Source organism: Vidua chalybeata, chromosome 16 (assembly GCF_026979565.1).
Source record: "Vidua chalybeata isolate OUT-0048 chromosome 16, bVidCha1 merged haplotype, whole genome shotgun sequence".
In the NCBI taxonomy this organism is placed as follows: domain Eukaryota; kingdom Metazoa; phylum Chordata; class Aves; order Passeriformes; family Viduidae; genus Vidua; species Vidua chalybeata.
The window spans coordinates 6,838,553-6,864,896 of record NC_071545.1 but is presented as its reverse complement, the minus strand read 5'-3'; the positions used below and the strand labels follow the sequence as shown (position 1 = coordinate 6,864,896).

Genomic DNA, 26,344 nt, shown 5'->3' with positions numbered 1-26,344 from the left:
TACAGTCTCCAGGAGTGACGTTTATTTTTCAAGACTAAAAATCCAGTTTTAAAACAATTCTGCATCTATCAATAAGAGACAAGAAATATACAACTTTCCTGTGCTTGAAGAATGAGTGAACTAAATGACCTTGCTGTTGGAAACAATTTGGCAGATATATAATGCAATTTATAATATCCCTCATCCACAAAACAAAGTCTAGGTCCTCTCAAGCATGGATCTAATCAGGGACCAGTGTGTTACAGCAGTCTGAAAGTGATGTTTCCCTGTCACCTCTCAGGGCCATGGGGGCTACTCAGCACTGCCCCACAGCAGCAGCTATGCAGCCACGAACTCCATCACCTATGCTGTAAATGCCCAGGACTGGAGCATTTCCCATCCTGTTTCAGCTGTAATTCAGCAGACAATAGACTATTTTTACCTATCATGAGAGGAGACAGAACCTGCTGGTAATTTAAAGAAAAATTCATACAACACTTAAAAATCTTCAGATGATCAAAATGTCTAAAACTATTTTACAAAGAAAGTATTTAGAGAGTAGGAATGAAAGAAACTGGAAAGACTCTGGCCTTGTGATCTCACATTGCAGGCCATGGGATGTACCTTTCACTTTTAAACATCCACAGAAAAAGAACTCTTGAGACTAAGTGGCAGAAGATTAAAAAGTCATATTGAAAGAAGACTTTTGACACTATCTCAAAATAAAGAAATAAAAGGCAGTTTCTTAACATGCTCTCTGATTTAATATATCACTTCTGCAATGTTCTCCTTCACTGCTGCTGAGTGACTGACAACAAAATAACAAAAAGCCTTTTTGTGTCCGTATCTTGCTTTTTTCTATGTATTTTAGAAGAAATGACAGAGCTGATCATTAAAAATGTTACAATTAAGTTCTGCAGTCACCAGATGTACAGCTGAAAAGTGGGATCAATCCTGAAAATTACATCACAGGTAAAGAGAAAGAAAAACTGATGAATAAACAGAGGAAACCAGTAGGAAAAAAAAAACTGCAGCCTCTTCTGCTGGATTGGAGTGAGGAAAAGATGCAGTATCATGTTTTTAGAGTAATTTCTGTTATGCCCTTTCCTATGAAGATGCAACTGCAGGTTTAACACAGGCTGTGATGTAACTCATTGCAAATAATCAATTTGCAATTTATCCTGATTCTGATTAAAAATATAATAGCAGGAAATGTGTAGAATCAGAAAAGTTGATCCTGACTGGGGCACTCACATGTTTGACAGCAGACACTATGCAAGCAACTATGGGAAGTCCTTGCTGCACAGGGAGAGGTGAAACCTCTCAGATGAACAAGGAGATGAATGGAGACGTCAGATGTCACATGGTTTGGGGTTTTCCTGGTTTGATACAGAGCAATTAAATAAGTAGCAATTTCTAGTACCCTCCACGAAGTGGTTACCACACAGGTACTGAGTGGCTACAAATGCATATACAGGTAGAGAGCACCCGCCTCTCCCCTTTCATGTGGAAAGTGAATGAGACCTCCCCCAGCCCACCACCCCTTTCCTCTTATTTACCTTATTTCTTCATGTACATTGAATTTTAGGTTGTTGTTTTGGAGCTGCTGTTTGAAATTCTGAACCCTTATAAAATACACTTGGCAAAAAAGTACAGTTAAATTATATTTTTTGTTATCTTTCTAAACTCAAAGATATATTGTCATTGATACTTTTTCTCATATATTTATATCTTATATTTAATTAATAAATTATGAACAATTCCTCTTTGATAGGTAGAAATAAACAATTTTAACCAACTGAAAGGACAGAAATATTTTAGAATAAGAGCTGTGGCAAAGATATTAACAGAAATCAAAATTCTCAGTAATTCAGTTCTGTAAATGTTTGGAATTTTGACTTGAAAAGTAGATCACTATTAAATAAAACTATTAAAATTTTGAAACTTTTAAAAAATTGACATGGTCTTCTTGTCACTGTTTACTATCCCATCCTCCCCTGTTGTGCAGACACTAAACCTCTTTGCAGTATATATCTGGGGACCTGATACAAAAACCTGAGCATGTTTACCTGTCCCAAGGCACCGTGAATCACCCATAGCAGCAGAGAGAGTGCTCCACACCCAGAGCCCAAAGCATTCCCTGTGACACCACTGCCTCCTCCCACCTCTGGGTCAACCACACCAATTGCTGAAAGCAGAGAGGAGCTCCAAGGGGTGGGAATATCCCATGCAGATCTGGACAGCTCTGAAAGAATTCCGCATTGACTAGAGTGGGATAGAGGAGCAGGGCAGAGCGGGCCCCATCAACACAATGGAACCTTTTTGGAACCTTTCTTTAAATAACAGCTAAACTGTAGAGCAGAGGGAAATACAACACACAACTATTCAAGGATGGGAAAGTAAATTGCACACATTTTTCCAGCAGAAGGTTTCACCAGCAAGAAGTTATTCTAAGTGCAGATATTTCAAAGTTATTAAAGAAATTATGGGCAAAACAGGCTTACTTTGGGTTTTATGTAGAGAAAGGTAAGGAGAAAACACCAAACCAGGAGTCACACTTTCTTTAGCAAAGACTTCTTTGGTCATTTATCTTATTCTAAACTCACTGAAGAGGCATAGAGGCTGCTGTGAACTACAGCCAACCAGATCAGAGGGAGCAAGGAGCAAAGGGAGGACTGCGAGCTGCGGAACAGATGGAGCGATTAACTACACTGGGGGAATCCAGTCAAAGCTACCAAGAATAACTAGCAGGGAGCATGGCTTTCAAGGGCATTTCACAGGAAACTGGGCTTTTTGGGACTTTCTTCTGCTTTTCTAAGTTGGCATTTTATCGTAGTTTCTTTCTGTAGCCTGTTGCCTCTCAACTATTTCAAATCCTCGCCTTACTGTAGCAAATCTGGGAAAAGTGGTTATTTTTGAACTAAAGGAAAATGGAAAATCCCCTAGGTTTCTGTGCAAGAGTTCAGAATTATATTAAATATTTTAATATTGAGCCCTAAAACTTGACCTGCAAGGAAGTTCCCATGTTGCTGTCAGTAAAGACCTTGACTTGTCTGACCATTTGCTTATTTTCCTGGTCTTACTGTCATCCATCTATCAAACAAAAACCATGATCTTTTGAGGCACTGTCTGCAGCTCCTGCTAATTTCAGTCTACATTCATGGAGCTTGTGCGTTTTGGAGATAGAAATGTGTCCTAAAATTGATAAGTGAGCAAACATGAAGATTCACAAATACCGTATTTCATACACATATTCTGGCAATTTTTAAAAATAATGCTGAAACTAGTATACAACACAATAATTGTATACAATTACCTAAAGTAGACTCAAATGTATCTCAACATTTCCCAGACATACAGAAAAATATACAAAGATGTAAAATTTTCCCAAATACAAACATTCAGCTCCTAGAATGCTAATCAAAAGTTTGGCCAGATTTTAAAGTCATGAGGAACTTCTGCAGCAGAGTATTTCATAACTTGTGTTTCACAACTTGTGTTGTGCAATTTTTCAGCAGACTATGTGAGCAAAATTTTGAAGTCATGCAAGAATCCATCAAAATAGATGCTGCATTGGGAAGAAGAATGCTTGGATTCTATTTCTAGGGCTAGGCCAGACCTCAGATAAATCCTGAATCTCTTCTTTCATGCTCATTATCTGGTTTGCCTCCTACAATTACAGTAATCATATTTCTGCAATGACAACAGACCCTCAAACTGGCCAGAGTCCGTATTTTCTGGTTTGACATTAATTGCAGCAGTAAACCAGGTATCAAGTGCTGATGCAAAGGCAAAAATCTGTAGCTGCCTAGCCATCAAAAAGCAATCTGAGGGTGAGCAATATTTTTAACTTACTGTGCTGCAAGACTTGGTGAGATAACTGTGTGCACATACACAACATGCAGCACAAAATAATCTTCCATCTTACAGACTTACCGGTTCCTTAATTCAGAAAATTCCAAGACTTCCAATTCTCTTTTTGCTATGTCAGTTTTACTGTGTGAAAAGATTAAAAATATAGTCTTAAATAGAAAAGATGCCTACTGAAGAGATAAAACATGCTTTATAGAAAAAAATCAGATTCATATGAACTTTGTCTATGCTTTTCTAAATAGATGTCAAAGCAACAACTGAAAGAACCATCTCAAGAGACATCTGACATCAGGAAGGTGAAATGGTGAGAACAGACAATGGTTCACTAAGTACAGGTTTTGTCAGCATTTTGTTCTCCTTTGATCAGATGTTCAAACAAAGTAACCCAGAGATTTATCAAGGGGGGAAATACTGTCCAAATAAACTCCTGTGTTGACAGGTTATCACATATCTGAGAAACTATGTCACATGCAAAAATCATCACATACAAGGAATAGTGAACCTTGCATTAAAAAAAAGTTCTTGCTCTTTTTAATTTGAGCAAGAACCCCCCAGATAATGGTATAGATGGCAGTGTGCACTGGGTTGGCAGATACCATTAGGATCTCTTTATACTGTGTGTAAGATTTGCCCTTCTCCTGCCTGGGAAGAACCAATCAGAACAACTCACAGAATCTTTAATTTTTTTTTTTTTTATGATTAATGATAATTTCTGAGGTTTCTGAGATCCAGGTGCTTGTTTTCCAGAGAGTGGGTGCTGTGACCCATTGTGGACTGTATTTCTAAGTGACTATAGGTTACATAACAAATATACACATATATATCATCACATGAGGAAAAGCAAACCTGTTCGTTCTGCAAGATAAGCATTATCAGCTTACAAGGTGATAGGAAAAAGACTTGAAGTTGTCCAGGGCAAGAGCTGGATACCCTGGGGCACCCCCAGTACAGTAGTAGAAAGGTAAACACACTCCAATCACACCAAGTGATAGAACTGAGCTTTCTGTGAAGCTAGAGTCACAAAAGAGTACTACAATAAAAGGCAAAGTTGAATAAAGTTGTAAAGAGCAGGAGCTGGTTACAGTCTGTCTGCTTGAATATGCATCCCCCCTACTACAAGCTGGCAAGTGAATTTTTTTCTCACAATATGGTGCACCACGTGTATGTTTTTCACTGCTGCAGTTTCCTGGAATAGCTCAGTATACAGTAAGATATGGGGCATTGGCAAAGGAAGAGAGGAAAGAGGTCACATTCATAGGAATCCCAAAGTACCTTCACTTCTGTTTAAAGTGCTTCAATCTATATTCCTGGAACTGGTCCTGCTAATGAGAAAAGGAAAAGATAATATAAAATCCACTTATTATTTTTTTAAATAACCCTTCTTATCATGGCACAAATTATTGCTCTTTAATACAGCAGACAGTGCAAAGATTTGGACCTTTTAGATTATATTATCAGGGAGACATAAATTTAAGGAGTTGATATAACCTCCCCATTTCTTGGCCAGTTTACTACTGAATCCTAATCTCCTAATACATAAGATATTGTATAGCATTCATTCACTCATGACATTGGTAGTACATATTAGCAAAAACTACCCATTGTCTTTCTTTCTTTGTGAAATTGTGTTTCTTTTTCAGTTAAAATAAAAACATATTATCATGACTCAAATAATAATTTAATCCGAGCAATTTAGATCTAAATATACAATATTTTATAAACAGTGTTATGGCTATCTACAATTCAGACATTATATCAACTAGAACTTTTGTTTCTCATGTGATCATTATTTCTGCAGAGGAAACTGCACAGAGAAAAAGTGGCTCCCTGGAGGATTTCCTCATTTCTAGAAAGAGATGGTATCTTTTTTTGAGAATAATATTAATACCACACAAAATTCAGCTGAAAGAAACTTTGAAACTAAGTTCACACCAAGGTCTGGGAAATTGATGTCTTACACACTGTACCAATCACACCAAGAAAATTCCACTAGTGTAAGACACCAGTCAAACCTGTCTCAAGGCTACTTTCTATTTCAAGACTATATTCTTCTTACATATGTTTTATAGCTCCTGGTTTAGACTGTGAAGGTGCTAAAACATCCCACTATGTGGCAAACGGGTTGCAAACCAGTAAAATTAACAATAGCTGCCAGAGCTAAATTGGGACAGGTTATGTGGGGAATTGTACCTTTAAAACATTTCTGTAAGGAGCCAGAACTTGACATCAAATAAAGCAGGTGCTTCCATTATTAGCTCAGATTGGTTTAACAGGATCCTTTTGGGGCTGTTGTGTGGCTAAAACTGGAAAATTTCAAGTTCTTCAAGTTCCCTGCTGAGGGAGAAGCAGAGCACAGACCCTAAACAGGAAGAGGGAGCAGAACTCACAAAGAGGTTTGACAGAACACGGTAGGAGAAAAAGACTTGGTGCTTTGAAGGAACACTAAGAAAGAAGAAGGATGATGAGAAAAGTGATCAGAAGTGATGATCAGAAGTTCCTCTGGAGCAGTCTGATCAGTGTCCACCTGAGAACTGTACTTCCAACAGTTGCCTTATTTGAAGCCTTCCCTTCATTTATGTACATCATCACACTGGTGAAATTAATTTATCCCCATTCCAACATTCAAAATACATTGAAAGCACCCTAAATAAAATTAATAGGAAGGTTATAAAAAAATCTTATCCTAAAATAAGCTGTCAAGCACAAATACAGAATATAAATTCTAGCTGAAGCTATAAAGAATTTGGATAGTGGATCAGTTTGCAGCAAGTAAGATTTCTCAGGTAAATTACACAAAGAAATGGAATAACTAATACATAAGCACCCACACAGACATGCATTAGAATGCACACACTGAGAACAAATATAACCAGCAAAGAAAACAATTGGTGATGTTAAATCTTGTTTTATTTTTTGCCAATAGCAGAATAACGTGAAGGTGGTGACAGTCTACATGAGGGACATCTCTTAGCAAATGTAATAGAAAGAACAGGCCCAAACAGATGAAAAAGGAAAAGGTAAACATCCTGTACCATGATTTTGAGGAATGCTTTCTATCATTTACTTACAGAGCCATTTTCCACACATGCACATTCTCATATTCTCTAAATAGATAATGATGCAACTCTACAGTTAAATAACTTTGAGGCATTTAGGAGACAAAATGGTTTGAGCCATTTTATATAAATGAGTGGAAGAATGTTTTGTATTAGTTTCCTTCAGTAGATTTCCAGCCTAAAACAACAGAAAATGGTTCCTACATTGTAAAAATTATAAAATTGAGTATTTGAGAGTAGCCAATTTACTCAATCACAGAGAACACTTTTCCTGATATATTATTCCCCTGGCTTTCCCTCCTATTTAATAAGCCAAATGTTAGCACATTGTAACAACACAAGATTTGCTTGGATGGGGGTTGTTGCTAGGGGGGTTTATTTCGTGGTTTGTGCATTACTTTTCTCAAACCTGTTACAAATATAAGCATTTTATGAATTTCTTAATTATTTTCATATTAACACTACCAGAAGGGAATACTGATGACAAAAGGAATTTTCAAACAAAACCACATTGAGGTTAATCCTGAAGTACAAACATTCATGTGCATCTCAGCAAATCCCTGTTTTGTTCTAAACGTTTTGAGTGCAGCTTCTACAGTACTGTTTCATACAAAACTGTATTCTAATGCAGAAGAGTTGAAAATCCTGTTTGTTTGTTTACCTGTTCCATCAGCTTCTATTCTGATCTTCTGCAGAGACCCAAGTTATAATTCACAGTAAGGAATGGGTAAGTTTAGATACAACAGATCACACACCTGTAAAGAAGGGAACCTAAAACCAGGCAAGGTATTTAGGAGATGGACTTTCAAAACTGAGAGGTACCTGGATATGAAGGTAGAAAACTTACCATTCACTCAGCTGAAACAAAAGAGCTAAACCAAAACCAACTCTGCCTAATGAACTTTTGAGGACAAAGCTGAAGCAAATTTAGGAGACTTGGTCTAGTGGTAACAGGCATTGAATACCGAAGCAATGTCAGAGTGAGCTCAAGGATTTGCATTATCAGTTGCTGGTTAAAGTGTTTTCCACATTATTCTTTGATGACTGGACTATCAATAATTAAAAGACGCAAATAACCAAATCAATCTGAATGCTGTTCTTTCCCATTCCCTACATATTTAGAATCTGCTGCTGTTGCCCCAGCACACGTACCACCTCTGCAGAGGCCAGTTTTCAGATCTCCAGTTCACCTGTGGTCACTTGCAGCAGTACCCCTGCACTGTAGGAGAAAGGTTGCAGAAGTTAGAACATATCACAAAGGATATTTAGCTTTAGGATTAATTAATGTTTCTGATTTTCTCCTTTTCCACCCCCTAATTTTTTATCAGGAAAAACATTCATAGTGTCCATCATTACAGTTTCTCCATATGGATGAGGATAATGTTCTTTCTAGCACAAATAGATAATAAATAAAAATAATATTTTTATCCTATAAAATCATAAACTTTGTGCATATGCTTTATGTATTTTCATCATATTTCAAGAACTGAAAGTCACAGCAAAATGTGAGTGGTTGAATCAGAAAAAAATTTAAATATTGTTATATGTTGAAATTGAAATATTGTTATATGATGTAATAAGAAGCATTGTCCATAGGTTACCAGTAAGCATTGCTTATTGGTAGCTGCAAATTTTTTATTAATAGTATTTATAAAGCAGACAAAAACAGAGCTTCTAGAGCTAGCATTAAATAAAGAAAGGAAAAGAAAAGAAAGGAAAGAAAGGAAAGGAAAGGAAAGGAAAGGAAAGGAAAGGAAAGGAAAGGAAAGGAAAGGAAAGGAAAGGAAAGGAAAGGAAAGGAAAGGAAAGGAAAGGAAAGGAAAGGAAAGGAAAGGAAAGGAAAGGAAAGGAAAGGAAAGGAAAGGAAAGGAAAGGAAAGGAAAGGAAAGGAAAGGAAAGGAAAGGAAAGGAAAGGAAAGGAAAGGAAAGGAAAGGAAAGGAAAGGAAAGGAAAGGAAAGGAAAGGAAAGGAAAGGAAAGGAAAGGAAAGGAAAGGAAAGGAAAGGAAAGGAAAGGAAAGGAAAGGAAAAGGAAAGGAAAGGAAAGGAAAGGAAAGGAAAGGAAAGGAAAGGAAAAGGAAAGGAAAGGAAAGGAAAGGAAAGGAAAGGAAAGGAAAGGAAAGGAAAGGAAAGGAAAGGAAAGGAAAGGAAAGGAAAGGAAAGGAAAGGAAAGGAAAGGAAAGGAAAGGAAAGGAAAGGAAAGGAAAAGGAAAGGAAAGGAAAGGAAAGGAAAGGAAAGGAAAGGAAAGGAAAGGAAAGGAAAGGAAAGGAAAGGAAAGGAAAGGAAAGGAAAGGAAAGGAAAGGAAAGGAAAGGAAAGGAAAGGAAAGGAAAGGAAAGGAAAGGAAAGGAAAGGAAAGGAAAGGAAAGGAAAGGAAAGGAAAGGAAAGGAAAGGAAAGGAAAAGGAAAGGAAAGGAAAGGAAAGGAAAGGAAAAGAAAGAAAAGAAAAGAAAAGAAAAGAAAAGAAAAGAAAGAAAAGAAAGAAAAGAAAAGAAAAGCTCCTAACTTCAGAAAGGAAGAACCAATCAATTTTTCCATTTTCTGAAATACTGAGAATATCAAGCCAGTCTAGTAGGTGGTGGTTTTAATTCTTCATGTCAGAATTTAGAACCATGTAGGAAACAATTTCATGTTTATTAACTTAGAATAATTGAGATTTCTTTATTCTGGAATCAGTGAAACAGGCTTTATTCACCTGCTTTGTTCCTGATCCCCATTTTTGAGTGGCACAATTTAAATAGTGTATCTTTCACTGACAGGTTTCTTCATGTTGTCAAGGAAGAAAGTTTCAGTTTTACTTTTTATTTTTCAGATCTCCTTATGCTTATTTAATGAAGCATAAATATGGATGGCACCTTTTTCCTTACAGCAGCTGAAAACATACAAAAATGCATTTAGCTGCAAAAGCACCTCTTTCTTAGCCAGTCTTTAAATAGTTCCCTTGGTTTCCATTATTTTTACAGAGAACTTTACTTCCTTCACACATGTGAGCAACACCATCTCCAAAACAGCTGTCCACATAAACTCATCACACTGATGTCAGGAAAAGAAAAAAACATATGGAACGCTCAGAACAAGAAAATCCTTTCACACAGAGATCCATACTACTATTAACTTCATTTTCACTTCTTACGAGCCGAGTGCTCAATACTGAAGGCCATGTCATTCTTTCCTCTTTAACAGTAATTAACGAGTCTTTCAGGATCATTTTAAATTACTTATTACCTAAAATATTGATCACTGATAAGTTCTTACCAAAATATACCTAGAAGTACCAGAATTTTGTGGATGTGCTATTTTCTGTTTCTGGATTGAAATCATCGGGTTTTGTCAGAAATATCTTGTCAAGCATTTCCTGTGCCAATGCCATGGCTCAAAAACTGAGGGCACCCCTGAAAAGTCAGAAAATATTTTATCAAAATATACACTGAAATGTCTGCAGGAGATCTGCAGGAGACAGACTGTGTATGTCTCTTTTTTTCTTCAGTTTTCTAGACCTCTATCTCTTGTTTGGTAAACACATTGTCTGAATAAAGTATTTCTTATTCTCCTTTTTCCTCATATTCCCCCTTGTGTTCTATACCTCATGGCCATCATTTGTCTATATACGAGGAGATTTTTCAGCTGGATCTCTGGAGCTCAGTTTTGCCTTTCTACAAAGAGAAGGATAAAATACAGAAAGGAAGGAGAGAAGATAAAGCTCCAATTAATTCATCTTGAGTGAATAGGCAAACAGGTGCAGCTGAGCAGGGATCACCCCTCAAGAAAACTCATATATTCTTTTGGTGACATTTAATTATACTTTTCAAAATATCTCAGCTCTAAAAAACAGGCATTTCACTTCAAAGAAAGGAGAACATAGCAACATTCTCTTATACAGGGATGAGAAAGCACATCTATGAATCATAGCAGAAAGCCAGCTAACCCTGCAGCAGATTCTTCTGCCAACCAAACCTAGAAAGGACAGAGTTTGAAGGATTTTTGCATTTACTCAAACTAAAACATTCATGAGCCTGCAATATTAACACAACCCCACACTGATTCCCAGAGACAGAGCCCTGCTCCTCAGCTGGGACACGCCATTCCAAGCTGACACATTTCATTATGGCTTTGTTATATTTCCAGACCCTTTGGGGGTACACCAGGGGCTCAACTACAAAGCTGATCAAGTATCCACTGTACACTAAAGTATATTTCATAGCTGGGCTTTTTGGAAGATGACAGATTTTGTACACTACATGGATTCTAAAGAGTTCCTATAAAGTGTGAAAGAAGAGTGAAATCTAGAACCAGAGGAACAGGTTGCAGGACAGAGCTGTCCTCCAAGTCTCAGCCAGCAGAACAGGAACACAGCATTTGGAGCTTTTGGAGTGGTAAACTTAGGAGAGACCCTAAGAAGTTATTTCATCCATTAGCCTGCAAATCCCACCATTTCTGTGGGAATATAAGAAATAATTAGTCTTGAGAAAATATTCCTCCTACTGAAGAACAACAGAAAAAATACAGGCTCTAGAACATATGTAACAATTAAAAATGTGTCACTTTATTTTTTCTCAATGCTTCCTTCTTCCTTTAGTATTTACCCCAGCCCAGACATTTCCATTACAGCTAATGTTAAGAATAGTTATCCAACCTCAATACCCACTGGGCAGGAAGTTGTAAATCAAGTACATTCCTTCTCAAAAAAAAAAGAAGAAACCAAACAACAAAACAAAATAGGAATAAAATAAGCAGACTTCAGGCAAAAGCTCTGTGAAAGTCCTGGAAGAAGACTTAGAAAATCACTGACTCTTTTTTTGTGCCACAACTTTTACTGTAATGCTACTTTTGCAGTAAAAGAGATTTCTCTCTTCACATAAAGGGTGTGTTCCTCAGTGACAACACACATCCCTGAGGAGCCTACAAAGAGCACAGCAGACACTGCTCACTAATGGTTTTATTACAGATGGAGCCTGACTGCAGAAAAAAAAAAAGTTGCTCCACAATACATCAGACTTGCCTTAACTTAATTAGGAATGCCTTTAGTCTTGTTTTGGATAGGCAGTTATTACAGATTAGTTACATTCAGACTAGGAGCTCTTTGCCTCTGTCCATTTCTACAGAATTTCAGAAATAATCTGCATGTAAACAAGTTGAGATGGGCCAGGGAGATGGAAATATAACTCCACATAAGAACATATCATCAAATCTCAAAGGTATAGAACCCAAAATAAACTTTCATTTACAACTGAATGAGCAAACCTCTTCATTCTACTTAGACAAACCATTACATTCCAATACATCATTTTTAAGCCCTTTTAATTATACAGCTGATAACTGCTGAGATACCTGCAAAGCACCTTATAAAATACATGAATATTTTATTTAGGTGGGTGATCATAGTTGATGTCTCCTACCAGTGAACTTTGACATCCCCCTATGGAAAATGCAAGTTTCAGCTTGAAGTGAGCCCGTGGATAACAATTTGTTTGGGTGCCATAGTGCAAGGCAACACAGCAGGTCTATTTTGGTGTGTTTACTGCATGCATAAATACAAGCAGGAAGTACAAACATCTTTCCATCCTCTTCACAAAAACGCCTTTCGCAATTTATTATCTCTTACTGAAGCCTACTGTTGGCTTGATTGAAGTGTGTAGGTTGCACTGTACTTACCTGCAAATAAAGCACCTTCTTTTGGTTCTTAAGTTACTTCAGAAGCTCTCCCTGTTATTACATGCCTCCTTTTCAAATTATGAATTTCACACACTTCGCTGCTTTTGTGTTTCATTTAAAGCCTTGTTTATTGGTGGCACAAAAGTAAAGCTTGACTAGTAATGCCTGCCTTTTTATTTTCATGCTTTCCCTTAAGGGATGCAATTCAACTCACATTATTGATGTGAATCATTCATTTCTGAAAGTCTTTCAAGTAAGTCTGAAACAAGCAGGTGCCTACTTTTTCAATCCTCAGAAAGAAGGAAAAATCAAATTAGAAAGTTTCCACCCTTTCATACATATGATTTAATGACAGAGCATAATCACCTTTCCTAACAGATACTGTTGAAGTTAAAATCTCTATCTAGATGGACTACTGTACCCAGCCAAAATCAGATTTTCTCTGACAGGACCACAGGATTGCTTCTTATGACTTCTTCAAATGTAAGGTTATTTTTACAAACAAAGGACTGCTACGTCTCAAAAGGCTTAAGACAAACATGTAAAAAAGTAAAGTATGTAAACCAAATTACCTCTATGGCTGATTTTATTTAATATAAAATTAAAATGCATTTGTTTGGTACATGTTTTATTACTATTTAAACTATTTTATATTCTTTGAAAAATAAATCACTCACTTTACCTGCATTCAGAAATGTATAATTAAAGAAGAGACAATTCTACTAATTTGTATAATACCTAACTCTGTAAAAGATGTTTTATCCACAGACTGCAAACTCAGTAACTATATGATCCCCCATGTTCATGTAATATTCAGACAAGCAATATTTTCCTTTAGTCCTATTTTCAAAATTAGACAGGTCTGTTCACTGTAACAGACAGCACATTAGATCTTCAGATTATATAAAAATATAGCTGTCATCTGCTATCAGCTATTTCCTTCAGCTTTTCTCTTTTGGTAAAATGTTGACCACAGGTCAAAAAAAAAAAAAAAAAAAAAAAAAAAGCTAGAAAATCAATCCTGCTGATTGGGGTGGGTTTGAGTTTGGGTTTTTTTCCAAAATTGGCTGGAGTTAGGAAAACAAAATGAAAAACTGCTAGGCCATCTAGGTTTTATTCTCAGGTACTCCAGGAGTGAATGTGGTTTATATATCAGTTTCTATATATCCACATGCACACATGGACTCTCAACACTGTGACTCAAACACTATGTTGTGCACATTGACTTAGTCATGGGAATTTCTGTAAGTTCAGTTAAATGCAGGTTACTGAATTCTGACCGCTCACTTTGAAAATTACAAAATTTTGCTTTCCATGCTAGTTTTGCAAGGAAATAAATTACACAGATGCACTGCCAGCCTGTCGGTTCTCATCCTTTCCCTCATAACTTTTGAATGAATTGGCTAATTTTGATCAAATTTGACAAGAGGACTCAGTCTAAAAGATTGGAAGTTCCAACAAGTTTCCATGAGAACTGACAGTTGAGTAGGAGATAAAGACTGACATGAGTCTTCCCAGTGAGGAAAATATTGCTGTGTAAGCTCAGCAATTATCTATTATGCTTGACATACCCACCAGTTGATGATTGTGTATGTATCAGCCACACAATTTTCTTGCTTGGAATTTGGAAGCAATCACAGGTCTCTCGTTTCTCTGCCAGCCACAGGCTGGGAAACAGGGGAGTGGTTGGCAGTATATTTTGTAGGTTTTAGCAACGAAAAGTGAATGAAGAAGGGAGCTGTAATTTGATTGGACATAACTTCATTTGAAGCCAAGCTTCAGCATATACACTGTAATCATACAAATTTGTTAAAGTTCCAAAGTGTTTATAATCTGAAACAGTAAAGCCCAGGAACAGGTTGGACACCGTCACTGTGATGCCTACAGTGAGTTAACAAGGCTGCACACAAGTTGCTGTTTGCATTCTCCAGGGCAAGTTAAAGGAGTACCTTGGAGTGCCAGCACTTGCTCCAGGAGGCCACAGGCAATCACAGCCTGTTTTGGCTGGGTCCATGGGAGCCCTGCCGGGAATTGCCCACTTGGCACTGGGGTTGTTAGTGACACATCCTGTGATAACACCTGAGTAACCTGAATCTTTTTGAATGCTTGATACATTGTGAAAGAACTCTTGTACCTTTCCAGGCCTTTGTCTGATGTTCCTTGGCTCACATCTAACTGAGAGATTCCCAGTGATGCTGGTTCCTTGCCTCTGCTCAGTTCTGCTGATGGCAGCCCCTGGCTCTGAAGGTTATGCTGTGTTTCTTTCATGTCTCCTCAGCCAGTATCACCAATGCCACATAACAAGGAAAAACAAGCTCCCCTCAGTCCTTACCCCTGTTTAGTTCCCCTGCTTATTCAGGAGAAGGATTGCATTACCTTTGTATGCAAAGGCATCACACCAGGACCTCATGTTCTGTTATTTTGCTGCTACTATGAATCCTTGATCTTCTGCAGTCATTGCTTCCAAAGACAGTATTGCATTCTGCTGATGAAGTACTTCACTTAAATCTGCTCAGACCTAATAAACACTCCAGAACTGGAGGTCCATCACTGTTACTCAAAATACTTGTTTGAATTATCATTTAGGCAGTCATATCCCTCCTTCATTCAGATGTTGCAGAGCATAAATGATAAGAAACCATTCCAAAGAAATCTGCATTGCAGTCATAATCAAAGTGAGTAAATAAAGAAAAGCTGACAGGCCCTCACACAGTAGGCAAATTGCTGTGATCTTCACAGAGAAAGGTAATGGTTTTCTTTTTATTCTTTTCTTTTTAATACAGCTTTTCTTCTAGATTCAGAGGCCTTCATGTTAAATTAAATATTTTAGCACCCACACGACCATCTAGAATTAAATTTCAGCAGTTCCTTAGCATCTAAGAAAGAAAGCTATGATAGATCACTGAGATCCTCCTGTCCTTGTACAGAATCAAAGAATCGTTTACTAATAGACTGAATGCTTCCAAAAGCAGAAATCACACAGCTCCATCTTGTGGAAGATCAGATTCCTTGTGAAATGTCAGCTCAGTTCATCTTCTGTCTTTGGTAATGATTTAACCTTAGATGTTTTAACATAATTTTTACTTACGACAGATATTTCCTTTCATATATGCTTTGCACAACTTCACCAAGAGCAGAAACAATCTGTCCAGTGTTTTTATTTATAAAATAAATAAAATGTTTTATTTTATTTACCCATAACATTTTCCCAAACTGATCCATACTTCAGCAGATCACAAGTGGTGCAGAATCAGCTATTTAATTTTCTTTCTATCCTCTTTCTTTGTCCTGTAAGAGCTTGAACACCTTGCAAAAATGTCCTCAGTGAACACACCCTACATAAGTACTAAATATATTTGAATTTCAGCCTAATCGTACTTCTTAGCAGGAAGCATTTTCAATACAGTTTGGATGACATAAAAATGCAAAGCAGCAGAGTTTATCTCATTCATGTAACACAGAACTTGGATCTGTAATGTTTCCATAATCTAATGCCATTAAAGTAAACCAAGTCAGAACTACTTTTAGGTCAGATGAACCAAGTAACTTTTTACAACACTACAAAAAATGTCTTCATAAATTCTGGAGACAGCTGTGGGATTGGTCCTTATTTCCTTGATACAGAATCTTTGTCCTTTTGAGAGCTTTGGAATGGTTTGGATATCAAAAACCAGCACCAAAAACATGGACTCAATGTAATCCTCTGTGCCACACTACCAAGAAAAATTGACTGCTTGTATTTTGACCGTACATTGTACTTTGGGATAGCATATTAAACCACATGTACCAACACAGGTCTACAAACTGAAATCCACCAAGATAAAAGTTCCTCGGGCTTTAATATGGAACTCTTTGTAAAACTTCACAACATATTTGGATATTTCCAACAATCCCTGGTATTTGAGGAAGGTATTTCTCATAAATTGCAGTCAAATGTAAAACTTCTCTATCAGATTATCCCAGCCCACATTCACTGATGTTTTCAGAAAAAGCAGCAGTAATGTGACTCATGGGACTACTCACAGATGACTCTGGAAACTTATTTCCCATTAATTTTCAACTGAAATGCGTGAGTGGTCAAAAATGACCACAAACCTTCCCTCGAGTCTTTTAATTTAATTAAAAGTATAAATGATCCTAAGTATTTTCATGTTTTTAATTAGTTTTAAATTAATTGTCAGTGTGAGAGCCAGAAGTCCTAAGAGAAAAGTAAGGAATTGCTCATAGAAACTTCTATCCAAATCTGCATGATGAATGTCAACATGATAACCAGCTGCTTATTAAAATACTGGTTTTGGACTATATTAATACATATAGGCAAAAGAAAAAACTAAGTAGAGAAAAATCTCCTAAAAATGATCCAAAATATGTATTTTTAACTAGCATTCTGGAGACTAGGGGGGAAAAAATAGAACAGCATCATGATTGTTTCCCTACAAAGGATATTCCTTATTGTCCTATTGAGATGATTCACCACCACTTCACTCCCCTGAATTCATCTACCATACTGAGAAATGTTATGGCATTCCTTCCTCCTGGTAGGAGTCAAAATAGCAACTTTCCAGATATGACTGACAAGGAAAATACCTCATCTCTTCTACTAACCTTTTTTTTTTTTTGGATAAAATTTCTGGAACAGTATCGACTTTTTTTTTATTAAGCCTTGAAGTGATCTTTGTTTCTCTCAGAAATATTGGTATTACTATGAAATACTAAAAACCAAAATCCACAGAAAGTATGAAGAAAAAAGGCCAAAGGAAAAGACCTTCCAAGGTTCATACGCTACCCCACTAACAGCTGTCAGTTCTGACAAGAAACAGCTGCCTCTGAATATGGGTGGATGTAAGAGTTCATCTTTGATCACTCTTTGGGCCATGTTTCAGAATCTGCCAAGAGGGTTGGCAATTAGTGTCAATCATGACAGGTTTTTCTGTGATATGGACACCTATTCAAGAGATATTGGATTTATACTATCAAACTACTTTGCATCTGTATCTAAAGACCCTCTGTATGACTTTGCAACCTTCAGTTACTACCAAGATTAGCCATGTAGATATCAAAACCATATTCCTCCATCATAAAAAGGCTACACTGTGCAGTTTACAGCTGGAAGTTCTCTTAAGTTTTTTGCGAAGGTGCCAAAAGTAAGAAAGACTAAGTAATTTGTCCAGTAAAGCTACAGTTATTTCATTCCCCAAAAGCAGAGGATTAAAAATCATGTTAATCAGGATAAATATTGAGAAAGTATTAAAGCATTATTAGAAGACAAAGCAAACAACAAGAGTTGCTGACTATTACAACTGCTACGATTAATACTTTATAGTGATACACTGTGTTGCCTATGTTGCTTAGAAACCACATAATTACACACATTTAATCAGCCTTAACCTATGTATTTTCATTACCTTGATGCATATTATTAAATTTCAAATGTTATCAAAATATGACATTAGAAATAATTTAGTATTTCCTATTTTATATTGAAAAAATATATGAATAAATGCTATCTTTGAGGCAGGTCATTCTAGTTAAAAAAAGGACAAAGGACAGTACAAACACCTGAATCTGCTTGTTTTCCACTCATCTATTTAACTATTCCTTTTCTAATCCGTGTACATTTTGAATAAGGTATTGAAAGTGTAATCCCAATTTCCCTGGTAATCTAAATGGGAGATCTGACTGCAGGAGAAATCAAATACCAGCCTTAGAGCAGAGGGAAACAAAAACTGAAAAGCCTATAAGACTTTGCAGGTAACCAGTTTTAATGTAAAGGCCGTTGTTTCATTATGCATTAATAGGAGTATGGTTCTTTGGATTCTAAAGCACTTTAATCAATGTTCAAGGGTTTTTAAGAACCTCATTATGTATCTCTTTTACAAGATTATGAATATTTACAAATTACGTCATGTGGTAAAGCTTCAAAGGCTAGAAAGTTAGATCAAGATATATTTTCTAAAACTCTTCAAAATATTTCAAAATCAGAAGAGCTGCCCAATATATATTACCACATTCAAGGTATCAACTTCCCCTTTGAATTTTAGCAACATCAATTTTTCTTATATATTATATATATATATTACTGTTCTTCCTCACTGCTTTCCTGTGACGATGATGATGTCTGCATCCAAAAGTACTAAAAGTTTCATTCAAATAAAAAAAAGGTACAAAACTAAAGCTCTGTATACTATAGACTGATTTGATTAATTTAACTTAATTTACTCAGCACCAGTGTGCAAGGATTAATAAATAAACTTAGATTATAGGTGAGCACCTCTACAGCAGGTTTGTGTCTCTTCTGAGGAGTTTTCTGCTCATTAGAGGAACAAGAAAAATCAAAATGGAATAAACAGGATAGGTCTGCAAAGACCAAATGGGATCTGGGGTTTTCAAGCAACACTGCTTGAAAAAAAAAAGGATGTATAGGGACTCAGGACAGAGATTTTTTCCATCTTCAGCTCTCTGTCCATAAGTGACACTACTGAAGGCTCTCTAGGAAGGCAAGACCCAGAGTTAAGCACATGGTCTGACAGTACAGGAGGGGCACATTGTAATATATTGCAGCAAAAAAAAACTTTAAAAAGGGGGAGCAGTGAAATCCAGAAAAAAATATTACTTCAAACTTCCCTGAAGATATTTTTGAATTGTATCCAACTGTAATGGGTGTCAGTCCCACCACCTCTTACCTTTGTGAGCCTCACAGCCCCTGGAGAAAGACTGGCCTCTGTCTCTCACCCCATGGGCATCCTACCCTGAGAGCAGCCCTGCCAGGTGTTGTTTTCAGAAGCAGAATAGGTTTTGTACAGGGTGGAGAGGACTGAGGTCTATGAAGAGCCTCCAGAGGGGAGACAGTGGTTGATAACAGCACAAAGAAAGGACAGAAGGCAGATTTGGTACACCAAGACTGTGTCAAAGGAGGCATAGCAAAAGAAATAATACCCATAATGAGTTATTAATGGTACTGAAATTGTACCATTCATTTGTTAAAATGAATATGCTTGACTGTAGATTTTCTTGTCAGTCTATATATTTTGATTTTGTGCACCACACAGCTCAGCAGTAAATTACTGCAATTAACTTCAATTCCTTAGGATCCACAGCACTAGCATTTCCACATCTCATGACTGAGTCTCGAATTCAATTCTAAATTCTTGTCTAAAGTGCCTTTACAAAGTAGTTAGTTACTTTGAAAAGTGCTGACAAACTTCAGCAGAAATTCTACACAGATCTATTTCTCATAAGAAAAAAATATATTTCTAAAAAAATCCAAAGAAAATTTAGTTTATCCATCACAGTAAAGTTTGAAGAAGAGCTGAACAGCTTGATTTAATTCCTTAACAAACACCTTACGTATTCAGTCACCATTTTTGGATTCCAAAGACAGACATTTCAGTGAGAATCTTCGCTTACAGATAAGATGTTTTTCATGCTGTTCCTTTTAAATTTTAGTAGCACATCCACTGTGAAAGTAGCACCATTCCATCTGTGCCCTTCTAGAGAGTCAGACACTTTATCTCATAACAAATCTGCGTAGCTTGCTGGTTTTTGGCTGCATGAGTACAAAAGAACTTGACACAAAACAAACTGCAAATAATCAGATACAAGGTGTAACTCTCTAGAAGAAAGTTAGAGCCCTACCTTGGTTAGGAGAAACCACAAATCACATGTCTATAGATGGTGGGCAAGGGAGGAGAGATAAAATATTAGAACTAGGGGGACTAAGAGATTACACAGTAAAAGATCTGCCAGAAAATAGCAAGAATCAAATTTGACAAAGTGTAAGAAGAGTCAAGACAGGTATTTATTTCTGATGAAGAACTATAGTAGTTTCTGTGTATGAGACATGCTCTTCTGGTTTTGTTCCTACAACTTCACAGTGAGCTACTGGGCAATTCCCAGTGCTGAATTAATTTAACTTCCAAAAGAAGTGAGCTTCTTTGACTTGTAAAAGTCACTGTGTGAAACAATTAATTGCTGCTGTATCACTAGAGTATAATTCAGAAAATTATACATAGATAGTAGACATAATGGAGAATTTTGTCATGACTAGGAAATCCTGTCAAGGGATCATGATAAAAAGGGCAAAAGCCAGCACACAACTGGACCAAATCTACTTGCCAGTACTTTCTTTTTATATCACAGCAGACTTCAGGGACCACAAAGAGCATCTGATTCTATTTTGGTAGTGCACAAGCAAAAAGGATTTTACAAGCTATGACACTACTTGCTCCATTTGACTCCACTCAAGAGCCAGAAAAATTAAGCATGTGAACACATCTCAACCACTTACAGCTCAAACTCTGACCTAGCTGCATGAAACCACTGCCCTGTGGAGTGGCACTCTTACATATTCCATTAGACTACAAATGTGGGGAGATAATCGAGGTAGTTTTATAATTGCCAAATTATTCACTATGGTTTTGACAAATACCATGGCTAAGATGGCTTGACACTCAACAAATCCCATTTGCAGCTCTCATAAAGTTACCTTGCACCATTCATCTGGTAAATAAAACTCCTTGGAAAAATGGAAACAATGAGAAAGCAGTTCTGAGCATATTCAGAAAGTTGTAATTGCTATGGAAACTGTATCTAGTAATAGTCTTTTGCTGCAGAGCATCAGAGGCAAATCATAATAAACCGACAGCAAAACAAAGCGTAATACTGCCTAAGAATTCAAAGTTCAAGATTCAAGAGAAAATTAAGCCACTGCATGCTTAAAATGAAAATTAAACCAAAGCTTTCATGCCCTCCCATCTTCCAGGCTCCTTTTGCAGCACATCTCTGTGGATGAGCATTTTGGAATTGATTTCTGCCCAGGCTTCCCAAATTGCAACTGAAGCAGCAGTTAGGGCTGGCAGCATCGTTACAGTTGTTACAAAATACAAGGATACAGTTTCTTTAGCCTAGAAGAAATTCTAATTTTATGGCTAGAAAATTTGGGAAACCTGAAAACATGAAACTCCATTCAAGCAATACCAATTTTTTCAAGCTCCAAAGAGACTGATAATAGGGTCAAAGAGGGTGATGGGGTCATGGCTTCAGAGATCATCAATGATAGTAATTAGCTTTAATAGTTTAGCGACCTAAATTAAGGTGGGTAAAATAAGAACCTACTAATTTTAGACTAAAAAACATATTTTCTTTTTTTTTTTTTTAGAATATTATATGCCTTGCTTTCATTTCTGTATATGAAAAGTTCTCAATTTATTTGACTGTATTTGTACTACACTAATGTGTTAATGGACAGTTCAGAATATTTTCAACATTTCATCTCCTTTCCTTGCAGCCGATCTGCTGATACACCAGAGGTTATCTCCCTACTCTTCCTAGTCAACCCCAACACCTCTTTCAGAGTTTCATCATACCAGTTCTCAAATTTGTGTTCTGAATAAAATTAGACTATGCAATATGCATGTATCTACTGCTCCAAATTCTCTCTAGGCACATAATTCCCAGAAAGAGTACCAGCTCAAATATTACTGCAGAAGAGAACTGGACTTCAAACACTAAACACTCCTTTTCCTTTCTTCAGAGACATCCCATCCCAATACAACCTCAAAAAGTAAAATTCCACAACCAGTTTCATTTATCAAAGGCTTATAGTAATAAATCATTATTGTAGTTGTTTATAAGCAACAACTTCTGCTTTTGAAAAAGTTATTTTGTTTGAAAATTCCACACAGCTGCCTATAAATGGTATTTGTGTAATTAGGGTTTGGGTTTATGATCATCTGAATCTTGCCTTTCCCACCTTTTTTTTTTTTTTTTTAATTAGGGTCTTCTAAGCCACAGAAACCAACCAACTTCCCACCAAAAAAATTTAGGAAACACCCATTTTCTATGCTACAATCAGTTAGATGGGAGCAAACAACCCCATTTTGTCAAGAGAAGCACGGCATGCAAATTTGTGCTAACATTATTCTGATAATCAAAAGGCAAACAATAACTATTCTCACCTAATGCCATTTGTTTTAGCAGTAAACCATCAGCATTTTTTTACATAAATGAACAGGCAGGACGTGACCCTTACAGAGCGTTCTGTCATGTGGTCACGGCCTTTTCATGATAGCTATTGTCAGTCAGAAAGGTGGATTTATCCAGCCACCAAATCACATCCTGGGCTTTCTGAAAAGAGTGACCAAAATATACAGCAAGTTACACAATCAGCTACACACAAACACTTAGACACTTGTTCACAAGCCAAAATAATGTTTGAGTCTAAAAATTAGTTAAATAAAAAACCCTTTTGTTTATAAAACATAAAGCAATGTAACACCAATATAGCAAGGACATTAATTTGGCTTCTCTAAAATCTGCCACTGGAATATCACCAGAATTACCAAACTAATGTATTAAAAACTGGCAGGAAAATTGACACTTCTAATAACACTCATAACATTATATTGTCATCAATTTTTTTTTTTTTCATTCAGGATCAGAAAACACAAAATCTTCAACTAAAATTGAAAAAGCAGATTTGTATTGCCACTACCACACAACTCTACACTGGCCACAATGGTGCAAATGTTCCCCATTGCTTTTGTTAATAACAAAGTAAGTTATTTGAAAAAATTATTTCTATTAAACGAGCAGCTAAACATCATTGAGTGAATATGCCCATGGCCCTCAGAAATGTGTGAGAGACTTGGACACATGTAATGTATTAAAACATCTCATCTATCTGTCATTTCTGTATATTGCTACAATAAAGAAACCTCTTTGCATTTCATGACTTTTTCATCTAGAAATTATTAAGTAGGATAGTCTACACAGTCACCACATATATTATTTACATAACATGCAGAAAGAGAGGGGGCAAAAGTCAAAATTAAAGTTGTTCAGGACACTGAAATACAAATTGAAGCTTTAAACTTAACTTTGTAATTGTGGAGGAAAAAACACCCTGTGGAAATCATTAACAGCTGCTTAGGTCTAATTCAAAGTTTACTTAAGACAAATGATACTGAAGACACTTGTTGTGGCTTGTATGGCAATTACACCTAAGGGGAAACAGAAGGGAGAGGTGATAATTCCAGGGTCTCCTGGCCTGGCAGAGCCAGTGCAGGATGAGAACTCACCTTTCCCTTACTAATGGTCCCTATCCATCAGACCACAGCCCAGATCAGCTCTTTTACTGCAGTTCATTTTTTACCCAGCAAAAACATGTCATATTTAATTTTTACAATAGCCTCATTGAAAAAGAATAATTAGCTTTTCTTTTATAGGGGTAATATTTTCTAACTTATAAAGAATGTTCTGTTCTTTACTGCTGGAGAAAAATCTATTTCAGCCAATTACAGATCACAGAAAATGCCCCCCCTCAAAACTACCTATTCTAAGAATATGAATAAATGCGGCTGAAACACAGGTTCTAATAAATTTCCAGATTACAGAACACAATTTTTTCCATTTCCAATGTATATTTAAACAAAAGACAAATACTAATATTTCTAAATCCAAACAACAAAGCAAATCAAAGACACAATTAAAAAAAAAAAACAGAGTTGGCAATCTCACCATGTTTTTACAGCTGAAAATATGGAATTTTATTTAAATACGAAAATTTTATGTAAGTTATTTAAATATTGTTTTTCTTCTTACAAGGAGTCCTCTTCAGTTCTTTACATGACCAGAAATAAAAGTTTATGAAGATGGCACAAAAGACCTGTTACTGTCTTCAGACAAGACTGTTGTCATTTCCCAAATGAGCAGATTAATGACTTAGTCATGATTTTAGCATTTTCCTCTTTCACACTAATGAGAAATTACTTGTAAACATTAAAATTTAAAAACAAATTAGTTGTCAAAAGTGTATCATAAAAACTAACATTAACATTGCTGATCCAAATAACAAGGAGTGAGCCAAATACTAATCTCCTCTCCAGGGATTTGTTCTATTGCACTACCAGGCAATTAACCTGACTTTCATTTAGTGTTATTATGATAAAATAAATAGATCTGTTAATGCATTTTTAAAATACACAAGTAAATATCTTCCTTGGGAGGTTGATAATGAGCTGTACTGATCATCTCATATCATCTATCAGTTTGAAATTTAGTTATCATTTGTGTGTGCTTACTATTTTATGTGGAATGAAACTCCTAAAGTTACATTAAAAACATGTTTAAAAGTAAAAACAAACCTTGACTGTTGGAATAGAAATGTGTTCATGAACTCCCCTGAATAACATTCTCCCAGCCTAATATTGCCAACTTTAAAATTAAATAGCTAATTCTTAGCCAAATTTTATTTATCCTGTTCCTATTCAGGTTATTTCTTGTGTGTTTATGAAATTTTTTTTCAATATTAATCTAGTGTTTTGCAAAGAAAATTGCACAAAAATAAATGGCAAGATTTAGGCCTAAATTCTGGTTTCTTAAGGTAAGAAATGACAGCCCTCTGCTGGCTAATAAATATGTACCCACAAGAATTCACAGAATTCACAGAATCACCAGGTTGGAAGAGGCCTTCAAGATCATCAAGTCCAACACCTCAACTAAACCCTGGCATCAAGTGCCACATCATAACAGCTTTACATTAATGCATCATTTAGACCAAGTAAAAATATATAGAGTAAAAATAAAATTGTGATAGAGGGATGCCTGAAATATTTTACCTGGACCATTGGGAAACATTCTGTCTACTTCCTGTAGGAAACAGTAGGGCAAGGAAATGGCTGAACCCTGAATTATATGGACAGTTCTATAGAATACTGAAATTCCTCAAAGAAGTAACCTTATTTGGCTTCAGCTTTACACAGAGCATTCAAAAACAGCAATAAATGTTAATGGTAATCATTGTGTTACTGTGTAAGGCTTTGTTTTGTTCAATTAAGTGACTTGCAGTCCACAAAAATGAAAAGTTGTCCAAAAAAATACTGAATTTTTGACATTTTTATGGTCTGAAATAAGTTTTAAATGCAAACATCAGAGAACTTATTGACAGCCAGATAAAAATGATAATCAAAGCATGGTATTTGGCACAACAATTAGTAATGTGATCCAACTTGCAAAGAAAAAATTGTTTAGGTACCAGCATGAGAAAAATCAAGACTAGTGCCCATATTTTATTAATTTTTGCCTGTTTTTAAAGACTTGTTTTCTACTTCGCCCTGAGGACCTGTACTGCATTTTAAAATACAAAGACATATATTGTAAACAATCTGCTTTTTTCATACATTAATTTAAAATGTTCCATTGCATAATTCCGACTCTGTGACAAATTTATAAATAATGCTTTGCAAAGTGCCTCTTCATTAACTGTGCTGACTGGAACACGTGTGCAGCAAAGGAGCACATTGGCAGCGTACCCTTTATTTTCCCTCATTAGAAAAACACGGAAACCCAAAGGAACCCCCAGTGCAGCTGCCCACAGGTGACAGTGTGAAACAAAGAACTGAAAGTGTTTATTCGAATATATTTGACCGTTGATTCAACGCCCTTATAACGGCATTTTACCCAAAGGAGTCATTATCGGCAGAGCAAACTGCAATCAGTACCCAGAGTAAGTAGAAGTGATGGGAACATTTTGCGCAGGTTCCCAGATGGAAGGAGCGGGCGGCGCGCTGCCCAGCAGCCCTGCACACAAAGCCGGCAGCCTTCTCCTTCCCTTTCCAGAGGGGGACTTTGCCCCAGCTGAACGGGACCGCCCCGGGACCTCTGAGCAGCCTGGGCCACAGGGGGATGTCCGTGCCATGGCAGAGCGTGGAACTGGGAGATATGAGGGTCCTTTCCATCCCAAACCCTTCTGTGATTCCATGGTGCTCGGCTGAATCGCAGGGGAAGT

General features: G+C 36.5%; 1 long non-coding RNA gene across 1 annotated transcript in view; it reads right to left on the bottom strand.

Moving 5' to 3' along the window:
• The window catches only part of LOC128796000 (uncharacterized), a 237,953-nt gene that overhangs the window by 211,011 nt on the left and 598 nt on the right, over positions 1–26,344 (bottom strand). Inside the window, exons 2-3 of the long non-coding RNA XR_008433694.1 lie at positions 10,162–10,298; positions 8,061–8,127 (exon numbers count right to left, since the gene is read on the bottom strand). This is a non-coding gene — a long non-coding RNA (uncharacterized LOC128796000). The remainder of the gene's footprint in view (positions 1–8,060; positions 8,128–10,161; positions 10,299–26,344) is intronic.